At 45.7% G+C, this 12,551-nt stretch overlaps 6 non-coding genes across 6 annotated transcripts; all 6 read left to right on the forward strand.

Annotated features, from left to right (window-relative positions):
- Positions 1-1,574: 1,574 nt before the first annotated feature.
- On the forward strand, positions 1,575-1,646 carry TRNAG-UCC (transfer RNA glycine (anticodon UCC)). The gene has a single exon. It is a non-coding gene; the product is annotated as a tRNA-Gly (tRNA).
- Positions 1,647-3,167: 1,521 nt separating this feature from the next.
- Positions 3,168-3,239, forward strand: TRNAG-UCC (transfer RNA glycine (anticodon UCC)). The gene has a single exon. It is a non-coding gene; the product is annotated as a tRNA-Gly (tRNA).
- Positions 3,240-4,760: 1,521 nt separating this feature from the next.
- TRNAG-UCC (transfer RNA glycine (anticodon UCC)) lies at positions 4,761-4,832 on the forward strand. The gene has a single exon. It is a non-coding gene; the product is annotated as a tRNA-Gly (tRNA).
- Positions 4,833-6,353: 1,521 nt separating this feature from the next.
- TRNAG-UCC (transfer RNA glycine (anticodon UCC)) lies at positions 6,354-6,425 on the forward strand. Its single transcript has one exon. It is a non-coding gene; the product is annotated as a tRNA-Gly (tRNA).
- Positions 6,426-9,539: 3,114 nt separating this feature from the next.
- On the forward strand, positions 9,540-9,611 carry TRNAG-UCC (transfer RNA glycine (anticodon UCC)). The gene has a single exon. It is a non-coding gene; the product is annotated as a tRNA-Gly (tRNA).
- A 2,592-nt stretch (positions 9,612-12,203) lies between these two features.
- TRNAG-UCC (transfer RNA glycine (anticodon UCC)) lies at positions 12,204-12,275 on the forward strand. The gene has a single exon. It is a non-coding gene; the product is annotated as a tRNA-Gly (tRNA).
- Positions 12,276-12,551: the final 276 nt, after the last annotated feature.

Below are 12,551 nucleotides of genomic sequence, written 5' to 3' on the forward strand. Positions count from 1 at the left end.
CCTGCCAGCAAGGAAAAGCGCAGGCTTGTGCTAGCTATGTGAGAAAAGACTTCTCAACTATCTGTCTCTGCTGTAAATCAAGAGAGTGATCGTCAAAGGATCAACCCTATACTTTGAAAGTAAAGATACCCAATTAGAAGCATAAATGACAGGTGGGACCTTCACACGTTTTTCGGGGCATGCTTTGAATTTCATTCTTCCCTTTTTGTTCTGCTTTTATCAATCTCCTATGCATTTCATGGAATTTACTCCCTTTCTCTTCGCTGCTTTGCTTCCGATGCTGCCCATATGCTCATTTCCACTATTTGTACTGCTGCTTTCCATTTCTTCTCTTCTGCACAGCTTTATCCTTGGTTTCAATCCCCAGTTCTTTACCCTCTGCAAGACAATTTCTACAGCTTTTCATGTTGGTATCCACACCAAGATTTTGTGCATACTTGTGCTCTCACCTGAATGCAGCGCCACCTTGTAACCATCGGATGTAACTGCGACTCAGAAAAATGTTTTATCAGAGGGCAAGTTGAGATGACTCCAAGTGGCAGATTTCCACGGAAAGAGCCTCTCGCTGCAGCAGGAAGGTTGGATACTTCAAATTGGCATAGTTTCCTGTCCAGCGTCCTCTCACGTCCCGAACGCTCCCAAACGCTCAAAAGCCTCGCCCTCACCGGGTAGATCTCTGGCTCCCAGGTAAAGCCAAATCCTGAGTATGCTAGTGCTAGGATCACAGAGAAAGGACAGGGACAGAGAGCTGCTGTCTTGGTAAAGGCCTGAAACGGCTAATTCCTAAGAGGGTCTGCACTTTCAGTTATGACTGACTGTGAGTGGGGAAGATGAAGATTTTCTGTACCCAGCATACCTTGCGATGTGCTTAGGCAAATGAGGAGAGAGCCCCACCAATCCCTTGCCACTCCGCTGAAAGCTCCTCCTCTGCATAAAGAGAGCACTTTCACAAGGGAGCAGAGTGGCGCAGCGGAAGCGTGCTGGGCCCATAACCCAGAGGTCGATGGATCGAAACCATCCTCTGCTAATATTGCTTGATTTTTCTTCCTAGGACTAATCTGTCATTTCCACCCTGCCAGCAAGGAAAAGCGCAGGCTTGTGCTAGCTATGTGAGAAAAGACTTCTCAACTATCTGTCTCTGCTGTAAATCAAGAGAGTGATCGTCAAAGGATCAAAACTATACTTTGAAAGTAAAGATACCCAATTAGAAGCATAAATGACAGGTGGGACCTTCACACGTTTTTCGGGGCATGCTTTGAATTTAATTCTTCCCTTTTTGTTCTGCTTTTATCAATCTCCTATGCATTTCATGGAATTTACTCCCTTTCTCTTCGCTGCTTTGCTTCCGATGCTGCCCATATGCTCATTTCCACTATTTGTACTGCTGCTTTCCATTTCTTCTCTTCTGCACAGCTTTATCCTTGGTTTCAATCCCCAGTTCTTTACCCACTGCAAGACAATTTCTACAGCTTTTCATGTTGGTATCCACACCAAATGCACGATTGGAACCGGTGCAAGATTGCCACTGCACTCGGCGTTGTAACATCTGGAACCTAGAGGACACACATCAGAGGGCGTTGGTGGTATAGTGGTGAGCATAGCTGCCTTCCAAGCAGTTGACCCGGGTTCGATTCCCGGCCAACGCAGTGCAAATATTTATATATTCTCCAAGCAGGATATATTTTAATGCAACATGTCACAAAACTGAAATATCAGAAATAGAATAATCAGCCGTTATATAAAAAAATAATCAAACACGTAGGTAGACATCTCGATCGCCTCATCTGCTACATTCATTGTCCCAATATATGCTATTTTCCATAAAGCACTCACCACTCACATGTGCTGATAATAAATATTTTGCTGGGGGCAGGCAATGAAAGGGCTGCGCCCCGACCAGAAATTATAACCCCAGCATCCCTATGTTAAAAAGCATTTCTAGGCGATATCTAGCCTCTGAAAATAATAGGCAAGATCCACCGATAAATCTGGCAAAAGTCCCCAAGATTTTGTGCATACTTGTGTTCTCACCTGAATGCAGCGCCACCTTGTAACCATCGGATGTAACTGCGGCTCAGAAAAATGTTTTATCAGAGGGCAAGTTGAGAGGACTCCAAGTGGCAGATTTCCACGGAAAGAGCCTCTCACTGCAGCAGGAAGGTTGGATACTTCAAATTGGCATAGTTTCCTGTCCAGCGTCCTCTCACGTCCCGAACGCTCCCAAACGCTCAAAAGCCTCACACCGGGCAAGCCCTCACCGGGTAGATCTCTGGCTCCCAGGTAAAGCCAAATCCTGAGTATGCTAGTGCTAGGATCACAGAGAAAGGACAGGGACAGAGAGCTGCTGTCTTGGTAAAGGCCTGAAACGGCTAATTCCTAAGAGGGTCTGCACTTTCAGTTATGACTGACTGTGAGTGGGGAAGATGAAGATTTTCTGTACCCAGCATACCTTGCGATGTGCTTAGGCAAATGAGGAGAGAGCCCCACCAATCCCTTGCCACTCCGCTGAAAGCTCCTCCTCTGCATAAAGAGAGCACTTTCACAAGGGAGCAGAGTGGCGCAGCGGAAGCGTGCTGGGCCCATAACCCAGAGGTCGATGGATCGAAACCATCCTCTGCTAATATTGCTTGATTTTTCTTCCTAGGACTAATCTGTCATTTCCACCCTGCCAGCAAGGAAAAGCGCAGGCTTGTGCTAGCTATGTGAGAAAAGACTTCTCAACTATCTGTCTCTGCTGTAAATCAAGAGAGTGATCGTCAAAGGATCAAAACTATACTTTGAAAGTAAAGATACCCAATTAGAAGCATAAATGACAGGTGGGACCTTCACACGTTTTTCGGGGCATGCTTTGAATTTAATTCTTCCCTTTTTGTTCTGCTTTTATCAATCTCCTATGCATTTCATGGAATTTACTCCCTTTCTCTTCGCTGCTTTGCTTCCGATGCTGCCCATATGCTCATTTCCACTATTTGTACTGCTGCTTTCCATTTCTTCTCTTCTGCACAGCTTTATCCTTGGTTTCAATCCCCAGTTCTTTACCCACTGCAAGACAATTTCTACAGCTTTTCATGTTGGTATCCACACCAAATGCACGATTGGAACCGGTGCAAGATTGCCACTGCACTCGGCGTTGTAACATCTGGAACCTAGAGGACACACATCAGAGGGCGTTGGTGGTATAGTGGTGAGCATAGCTGCCTTCCAAGCAGTTGACCCGGGTTCGATTCCCGGCCAACGCAGTGCAAATATTTATATATTCTCCAAGCAGGATATATTTTAATGCAACATGTCACAAAACTGAAATATCAGAAACAGAATAATCAGCCGTTATATAAAAAAATAATCAAACACGTAGGTAGACATCTCGATCGCCTCATCTGCTACATTCATTGTCCCAATATATGCTATTTTCCATAAAGCACTCACCACTCACATGTGCTGATAATAAATATTTTGCTGGGGGCAGGCAATGAAAGGGCTGCGCCCCGACCAGAAATTATAACCCCAGCATCCCTATGTTAAAAAGCATTTCTAGGCGATATCTAGCCTCTGAAAATAATAGGCAAGATCCACCGATAAATCTGGCAAAAGTCCCCAAGATTTTGTGCATACTTGTGTTCTCACCTGAATGCAGCGCCACCTTGTAACCATCGGATGTAACTGCGGCTCAGAAAAATGTTTTATCAGAGGGCAAGTTGAGAGGACTCCAAGTGGCAGATTTCCACGGAAAGAGCCTCTCACTGCAGCAGGAAGGTTGGATACTTCAAATTGGCATAGTTTCCTGTCCAGCGTCCTCTCACGTCCCGAACGCTCCCAAACGCTCAAAAGCCTCACACCGGGCAAGCCCTCACCGGGTAGATCTCTGGCTCCCAGGTAAAGCCAAATCCTGAGTATGCTAGTGCTAGGATCACAGAGAAAGGACAGGGACAGAGAGCTGCTGTCTTGGTAAAGGCCTGAAACGGCTAATTCCTAAGAGGGTCTGCACTTTCAGTTATGACTGACTGTGAGTGGGGAAGATGAAGATTTTCTGTACCCAGCATACCTTGCGATGTGCTTAGGCAAATGAGGAGAGAGCCCCACCAATCCCTTGCCACTCCGCTGAAAGCTCCTCCTCTGCATAAAGAGAGCACTTTCACAAGGGAGCAGAGTGGCGCAGCGGAAGCGTGCTGGGCCCATAACCCAGAGGTCGATGGATCGAAACCATCCTCTGCTAATATTGCTTGATTTTTCTTCCTAGGACTAATCTGTCATTTCCACCCTGCCAGCAAGGAAAAGCGCAGGCTTGTGCTAGCTATGTGAGAAAAGACTTCTCAACTATCTGTCTCTGCTGTAAATCAAGAGAGTGATCGTCAAAGGATCAACCCTATACTTTGAAAGTAAAGATACCCAATTAGAAGCATAAATGACAGGTGGGACCTTCACACGTTTTTCGGGGCATGCTTTGAATTTCATTCTTCCCTTTTTGTTCTGCTTTTATCAATCTCCTATGCATTTCATGGAATTTACTCCCTTTCTCTTCGCTGCTTTGCTTCCGATGCTGCCCATATGCTCATTTCCACTATTTGTACTGCTGCTTTCCATTTCTTCTCTTCTGCACAGCTTTATCCTTGGTTTCAATCCCCAGTTCTTTACCCTCTGCAAGACAATTTCTACAGCTTTTCATGTTGGTATCCACACCAAATGCACGATTGGAACCGGTGCAAGATTGCCACTGCACTCGGCGTTGTAACATCTGGAACCTAGAGGACACACATCAGAGGGTGTTGGTGGTATAGTGGTGAGCATAGCTGCCTTCCAAGCAGTTGACCCGGGTTCGATTCCCGGCCAACGCAGTGCAAATATTTATATATTCTCCAAGCAGGATATATTTTAATGCAACATGTCACAAAACTGAAATATCAGAAACAGAATAATCAGCCGTTATATAAAAAAATAAACAAACACGTAGGTAGACATCTCGATCGCCTCATCTGCTACATTCATTGTCCCAATATATGCTATTTTCCATAAAGCACTCACCACTCACATGTGCTGATAATAAATATTTTGCTGGGGGCAGGCAATGAAAGGGCTGAGCCCCGACCAGACATTATAACCCCAGCATCCCTATTTTAAAAAGCATTTCTAGGCGATATCTAGCCTCTGAAAATAATAGGCAAGATCCACCGATAAATCTGGCAAAAGTCCCCAAGATTTTGTGCATACTTGTGCTCTCACCTGAATGCAGCGCCACCTTGTAACCATCGGATGTAACTGCGACTCAGAAAAATGTTTTATCAGAGGGCAAGTTGAGATGACTCCAAGTGGCAGATTTCCACGGAAAGAGCCTCTCGCTGCAGCAGGAAGGTTGGATACTTCAAATTGGCATAGTTTCCTGTCCAGCGTCCTCTCACGTCCCGAACGCTCCCAAACGCTCAAAAGCCTCACACCGGGCAAGCCCTCACCGGGTAGATCTCTGGCTCCCAGGTAAAGCCAAATCCTGAGTATGCTAGTGCTAGGATCACAGAGAAAGGACAGGGACAGAGAGCTGCTGTCTTGGTAAAGGCCTGAAACGGCTAATTCCTAAGAGGGTCTGCACTTTCAGTTATGACTGACTGTGAGTGGGGAAGATGAAGATTTTCTGTACCCAGCATACCTTGCGATGTGCTTAGGCAAATGAGGAGAGAGCCCCACCAATCCCTTGCCACTCCGCTGAAAGCTCCTCCTCTGCATAAAGAGAGCACTTTCACAAGGGAGCAGAGTGGCGCAGCGGAAGCGTGCTGGGCCCATAACCCAGAGGTCGATGGATCGAAACCATCCTCTGCTAATATTGCTTGATTTTTCTTCCTAGGACTAATCTGTCATTTCCACCCTGCCAGCAAGGAAAAGCGCAGGCTTGTGCTAGCTATGTGAGAAAAGACTTCTCAACTATCTGTCTCTGCTGTAAATCAAGAGAGTGATCGTCAAAGGATCAAAACTATACTTTGAAAGTAAAGATACCCAATTAGAAGCATAAATGACAGGTGGGACCTTCACACGTTTTTCGGGGCATGCTTTGAATTTAATTCTTCCCTTTTTGTTCTGCTTTTATCAATCTCCTATGCATTTCATGGAATTTACTCCCTTTCTCTTCGCTGCTTTGCTTCCGATGCTGCCCATATGCTCATTTCCACTATTTGTACTGCTGCTTTCCATTTCTTCTCTTCTGCACAGCTTTATCCTTGGTTTCAATCCCCAGTTCTTTACCCACTGCAAGACAATTTCTACAGCTTTTCATGTTGGTATCCACACCAAATGCACGATTGGAACCGGTGCAAGATTGCCACTGCACTCGGCGTTGTAACATCTGGAACCTAGAGGACACACATCAGAGGGCGTTGGTGGTATAGTGGTGAGCATAGCTGCCTTCCAAGCAGTTGACCCGGGTTCGATTCCCGGCCAACGCAGTGCAAATATTTATATATTCTCCAAGCAGGATATATTTTAATGCAACATGTCACAAAACTGAAATATCAGAAACAGAATAATCAGCCGTTATATAAAAAAATAATCAAACACGTAGGTAGACATCTCGATCGCCTCATCTGCTACATTCATTGTCCCAATATATGCTATTTTCCATAAAGCACTCACCACTCACATGTGCTGATAATAAATATTTTGCTGGGGGCAGGCAATGAAAGGGCTGCGCCCCGACCAGAAATTATAACCCCAGCATCCCTATGTTAAAAAGCATTTCTAGGCGATATCTAGCCTCTGAAAATAATAGGCAAGATCCACCGATAAATCTGGCAAAAGTCCCCAAGATTTTGTGCATACTTGTGTTCTCACCTGAATGCAGCGCCACCTTGTAACCATCGGATGTAACTGCGGCTCAGAAAAATGTTTTATCAGAGGGCAAGTTGAGAGGACTCCAAGTGGCAGATTTCCACGGAAAGAGCCTCTCACTGCAGCAGGAAGGTTGGATACTTCAAATTGGCATAGTTTCCTGTCCAGCGTCCTCTCACGTCCCGAACGCTCCCAAACGCTCAAAAGCCTCACACCGGGCAAGCCCTCACCGGGTAGATCTCTGGCTCCCAGGTAAAGCCAAATCCTGAGTATGCTAGTGCTAGGATCACAGAGAAAGGACAGGGACAGAGAGCTGCTGTCTTGGTAAAGGCCTGAAACGGCTAATTCCTAAGAGGGTCTGCACTTTCAGTTATGACTGACTGTGAGTGGGGAAGATGAAGATTTTCTGTACCCAGCATACCTTGCGATGTGCTTAGGCAAATGAGGAGAGAGCCCCACCAATCCCTTGCCACTCCGCTGAAAGCTCCTCCTCTGCATAAAGAGAGCACTTTCACAAGGGAGCAGAGTGGCGCAGCGGAAGCGTGCTGGGCCCATAACCCAGAGGTCGATGGATCGAAACCATCCTCTGCTAATATTGCTTGATTTTTCTTCCTAGGACTAATCTGTCATTTCCACCCTGCCAGCAAGGAAAAGCGCAGGCTTGTGCTAGCTATGTGAGAAAAGACTTCTCAACTATCTGTCTCTGCTGTAAATCAAGAGAGTGATCGTCAAAGGATCAACCCTATACTTTGAAAGTAAAGATACCCAATTAGAAGCATAAATGACAGGTGGGACCTTCACACGTTTTTCGGGGCATGCTTTGAATTTCATTCTTCCCTTTTTGTTCTGCTTTTATCAATCTCCTATGCATTTCATGGAATTTACTCCCTTTCTCTTCGCTGCTTTGCTTCCGATGCTGCCCATATGCTCATTTCCACTATTTGTACTGCTGCTTTCCATTTCTTCTCTTCTGCACAGCTTTATCCTTGGTTTCAATCCCCAGTTCTTTACCCTCTGCAAGACAATTTCTACAGCTTTTCATGTTGGTATCCACACCAAATGCACGATTGGAACCGGTGCAAGATTGCCACTGCACTCGGCGTTGTAACATCTGGAACCTAGAGGACACACATCAGAGGGTGTTGGTGGTATAGTGGTGAGCATAGCTGCCTTCCAAGCAGTTGACCCGGGTTCGATTCCCAGCCAACGCAGTGCAAATATTTATATATTCTCCAAGCAGGATATATTTTAATGCAACATGTCACAAAACTGAAATATCAGAAACAGAATAATCAGCCGTTATATAAAAAAATAAACAAACACGTAGGTAGACATCTCGATCGCCTCATCTGCTACATTCATTGTCCCAATATATGCTATTTTCCATAAAGCACTCACCACTCACATGTGCTGATAATAAATATTTTGCTGGGGGCAGGCAATGAAAGGGCTGAGCCCCGACCAGACATTATAACCCCAGCATCCCTATTTTAAAAAGCATTTCTAGGCGATATCTAGCCTCTGAAAATAATAGGCAAGATCCACCGATAAATCTGGCAAAAGTCCCCAAGATTTTGTGCATACTTGTGCTCTCACCTGAATGCAGCGCCACCTTGTAACCATCGGATGTAACTGCGACTCAGAAAAATGTTTTATCAGAGGGCAAGTTGAGATGACTCCAAGTGGCAGATTTCCACGGAAAGAGCCTCTCGCTGCAGCAGGAAGGTTGGATACTTCAAATTGGCATAGTTTCCTGTCCAGCGTCCTCTCACGTCCCGAACGCTCCCAAACGCTCAAAAGCCTCACACCGGGCAAGCCCTCACCGGGTAGATCTCTGGCTCCCAGGTAAAGCCAAATCCTGAGTATGCTAGTGCTAGGATCACAGAGAAAGGACAGGGACAGAGAGCTGCTGTCTTGGTAAAGGCCTGAAACGGCTAATTCCTAAGAGGGTCTGCACTTTCAGTTATGACTGACTGTGAGTGGGGAAGATGAAGATTTTCTGTACCCAGCATACCTTGCGATGTGCTTAGGCAAATGAGGAGAGAGCCCCACCAATCCCTTGCCACTCCGCTGAAAGCTCCTCCTCTGCATAAAGAGAGCACTTTCACAAGGGAGCAGAGTGGCGCAGCGGAAGCGTGCTGGGCCCATAACCCAGAGGTCGATGGATCGAAACCATCCTCTGCTAATATTGCTTGATTTTTCTTCCTAGGACTAATCTGTCATTTCCACCCTGCCAGCAAGGAAAAGCGCAGGCTTGTGCTAGCTATGTGAGAAAAGACTTCTCAACTATCTGTCTCTGCTGTAAATCAAGAGAGTGATCGTCAAAGGATCAAAACTATACTTTGAAAGTAAAGATACCCAATTAGAAGCATAAATGACAGGTGGGACCTTCACACGTTTTTCGGGGCATGCTTTGAATTTAATTCTTCCCTTTTTGTTCTGCTTTTATCAATCTCCTATGCATTTCATGGAATTTACTCCCTTTCTCTTCGCTGCTTTGCTTCCGATGCTGCCCATATGCTCATTTCCACTATTTGTACTGCTGCTTTCCATTTCTTCTCTTCTGCACAGCTTTATCCTTGGTTTCAATCCCCAGTTCTTTACCCACTGCAAGACAATTTCTACAGCTTTTCATGTTGGTATCCACACCAAATGCACGATTGGAACCGGTGCAAGATTGCCACTGCACTCGGCGTTGTAACATCTGGAACCTAGAGGACACACATCAGAGGGCGTTGGTGGTATAGTGGTGAGCATAGCTGCCTTCCAAGCAGTTGACCCGGGTTCGATTCCCGGCCAACGCAGTGCAAATATTTATATATTCTCCAAGCAGGATATATTTTAATGCAACATGTCACAAAACTGAAATATCAGAAACAGAATAATCAGCCGTTATATAAAAAAATAATCAAACACGTAGGTAGACATCTCGATCGCCTCATCTGCTACATTCATTGTCCCAATATATGCTATTTTCCATAAAGCACTCACCACTCACATGTGCTGATAATAAATATTTTGCTGGGGGCAGGCAATGAAAGGGCTGCGCCCCGACCAGAAATTATAACCCCAGCATCCCTATGTTAAAAAGCATTTCTAGGCGATATCTAGCCTCTGAAAATAATAGGCAAGATCCACCGATAAATCTGGCAAAAGTCCCCAAGATTTTGTGCATACTTGTGTTCTCACCTGAATGCAGCGCCACCTTGTAACCATCGGATGTAACTGCGGCTCAGAAAAATGTTTTATCAGAGGGCAAGTTGAGAGGACTCCAAGTGGCAGATTTCCACGGAAAGAGCCTCTCACTGCAGCAGGAAGGTTGGATACTTCAAATTGGCATAGTTTCCTGTCCAGCGTCCTCTCACGTCCCGAACGCTCCCAAACGCTCAAAAGCCTCACACCGGGCAAGCCCTCACCGGGTAGATCTCTGGCTCCCAGGTAAAGCCAAATCCTGAGTATGCTAGTGCTAGGATCACAGAGAAAGGACAGGGACAGAGAGCTGCTGTCTTGGTAAAGGCCTGAAACGGCTAATTCCTAAGAGGGTCTGCACTTTCAGTTATGACTGACTGTGAGTGGGGAAGATGAAGATTTTCTGTACCCAGCATACCTTGCGATGTGCTTAGGCAAATGAGGAGAGAGCCCCACCAATCCCTTGCCACTCCGCTGAAAGCTCCTCCTCTGCATAAAGAGAGCACTTTCACAAGGGAGCAGAGTGGCGCAGCGGAAGCGTGCTGGGCCCATAACCCAGAGGTCGATGGATCGAAACCATCCTCTGCTAATATTGCTTGATTTTTCTTCCTAGGACTAATCTGTCATTTCCACCCTGCCAGCAAGGAAAAGCGCAGGCTTGTGCTAGCTATGTGAGAAAAGACTTCTCAACTATCTGTCTCTGCTGTAAATCAAGAGAGTGATCGTCAAAGGATCAACCCTATACTTTGAAAGTAAAGATACCCAATTAGAAGCATAAATGACAGGTGGGACCTTCACACGTTTTTCGGGGCATGCTTTGAATTTCATTCTTCCCTTTTTGTTCTGCTTTTATCAATCTCCTATGCATTTCATGGAATTTACTCCCTTTCTCTTCGCTGCTTTGCTTCCGATGCTGCCCATATGCTCATTTCCACTATTTGTACTGCTGCTTTCCATTTCTTCTCTTCTGCACAGCTTTATCCTTGGTTTCAATCCCCAGTTCTTTACCCTCTGCAAGACAATTTCTACAGCTTTTCATGTTGGTATCCACACCAAGATTTTGTGCATACTTGTGCTCTCACCTGAATGCAGCGCCACCTTGTAACCATCGGATGTAACTGCGACTCAGAAAAATGTTTTATCAGAGGGCAAGTTGAGATGACTCCAAGTGGCAGATTTCCACGGAAAGAGCCTCTCGCTGCAGCAGGAAGGTTGGATACTTCAAATTGGCATAGTTTCCTGTCCAGCGTCCTCTCACGTCCCGAACGCTCCCAAACGCTCAAAAGCCTCGCCCTCACCGGGTAGATCTCTGGCTCCCAGGTAAAGCCAAATCCTGAGTATGCTAGTGCTAGGATCACAGAGAAAGGACAGGGACAGAGAGCTGCTGTCTTGGTAAAGGCCTGAAACGGCTAATTCCTAAGAGGGTCTGCACTTTCAGTTATGACTGACTGTGAGTGGGGAAGATGAAGATTTTCTGTACCCAGCATACCTTGCGATGTGCTTAGGCAAATGAGGAGAGAGCCCCACCAATCCCTTGCCACTCCGCTGAAAGCTCCTCCTCTGCATAAAGAGAGCACTTTCACAAGGGAGCAGAGTGGCGCAGCGGAAGCGTGCTGGGCCCATAACCCAGAGGTCGATGGATCGAAACCATCCTCTGCTAATATTGCTTGATTTTTCTTCCTAGGACTAATCTGTCATTTCCACCCTGCCAGCAAGGAAAAGCGCAGGCTTGTGCTAGCTATGTGAGAAAAGACTTCTCAACTATCTGTCTCTGCTGTAAATCAAGAGAGTGATCGTCAAAGGATCAAAACTATACTTTGAAAGTAAAGATACCCAATTAGAAGCATAAATGACAGGTGGGACCTTCACACGTTTTTCGGGGCATGCTTTGAATTTAATTCTTCCCTTTTTGTTCTGCTTTTATCAATCTCCTATGCATTTCATGGAATTTACTCCCTTTCTCTTCGCTGCTTTGCTTCCGATGCTGCCCATATGCTCATTTCCACTATTTGTACTGCTGCTTTCCATTTCTTCTCTTCTGCACAGCTTTATCCTTGGTTTCAATCCCCAGTTCTTTACCCACTGCAAGACAATTTCTACAGCTTTTCATGTTGGTATCCACACCAAATGCACGATTGGAACCGGTGCAAGATTGCCACTGCACTCGGCGTTGTAACATCTGGAACCTAGAGGACACACATCAGAGGGCGTTGGTGGTATAGTGGTGAGCATAGCTGCCTTCCAAGCAGTTGACCCGGGTTCGATTCCCGGCCAACGCAGTGCAAATATTTATATATTCTCCAAGCAGGATATATTTTAATGCAACATGTCACAAAACTGAAATATCAGAAATAGAATAATCAGCCGTTATATAAAAAAATAATCAAACACGTAGGTAGACATCTCGATCGCCTCATCTGCTACATTCATTGTCCCAATATATGCTATTTTCCATAAAGCACTCACCACTCACATGTGCTGATAATAAATATTTTGCTGGGGGCAGGCAATGAAAGGGCTGCGCCCCGACCAGAAATTATAACCCCAGCATCCCT

Source organism: Triturus cristatus, chromosome 11, assembly GCF_964204655.1.
Source record: "Triturus cristatus chromosome 11, aTriCri1.1, whole genome shotgun sequence".
Taxonomy (NCBI): Eukaryota; Metazoa; Chordata; class Amphibia; order Caudata; family Salamandridae; genus Triturus; species Triturus cristatus.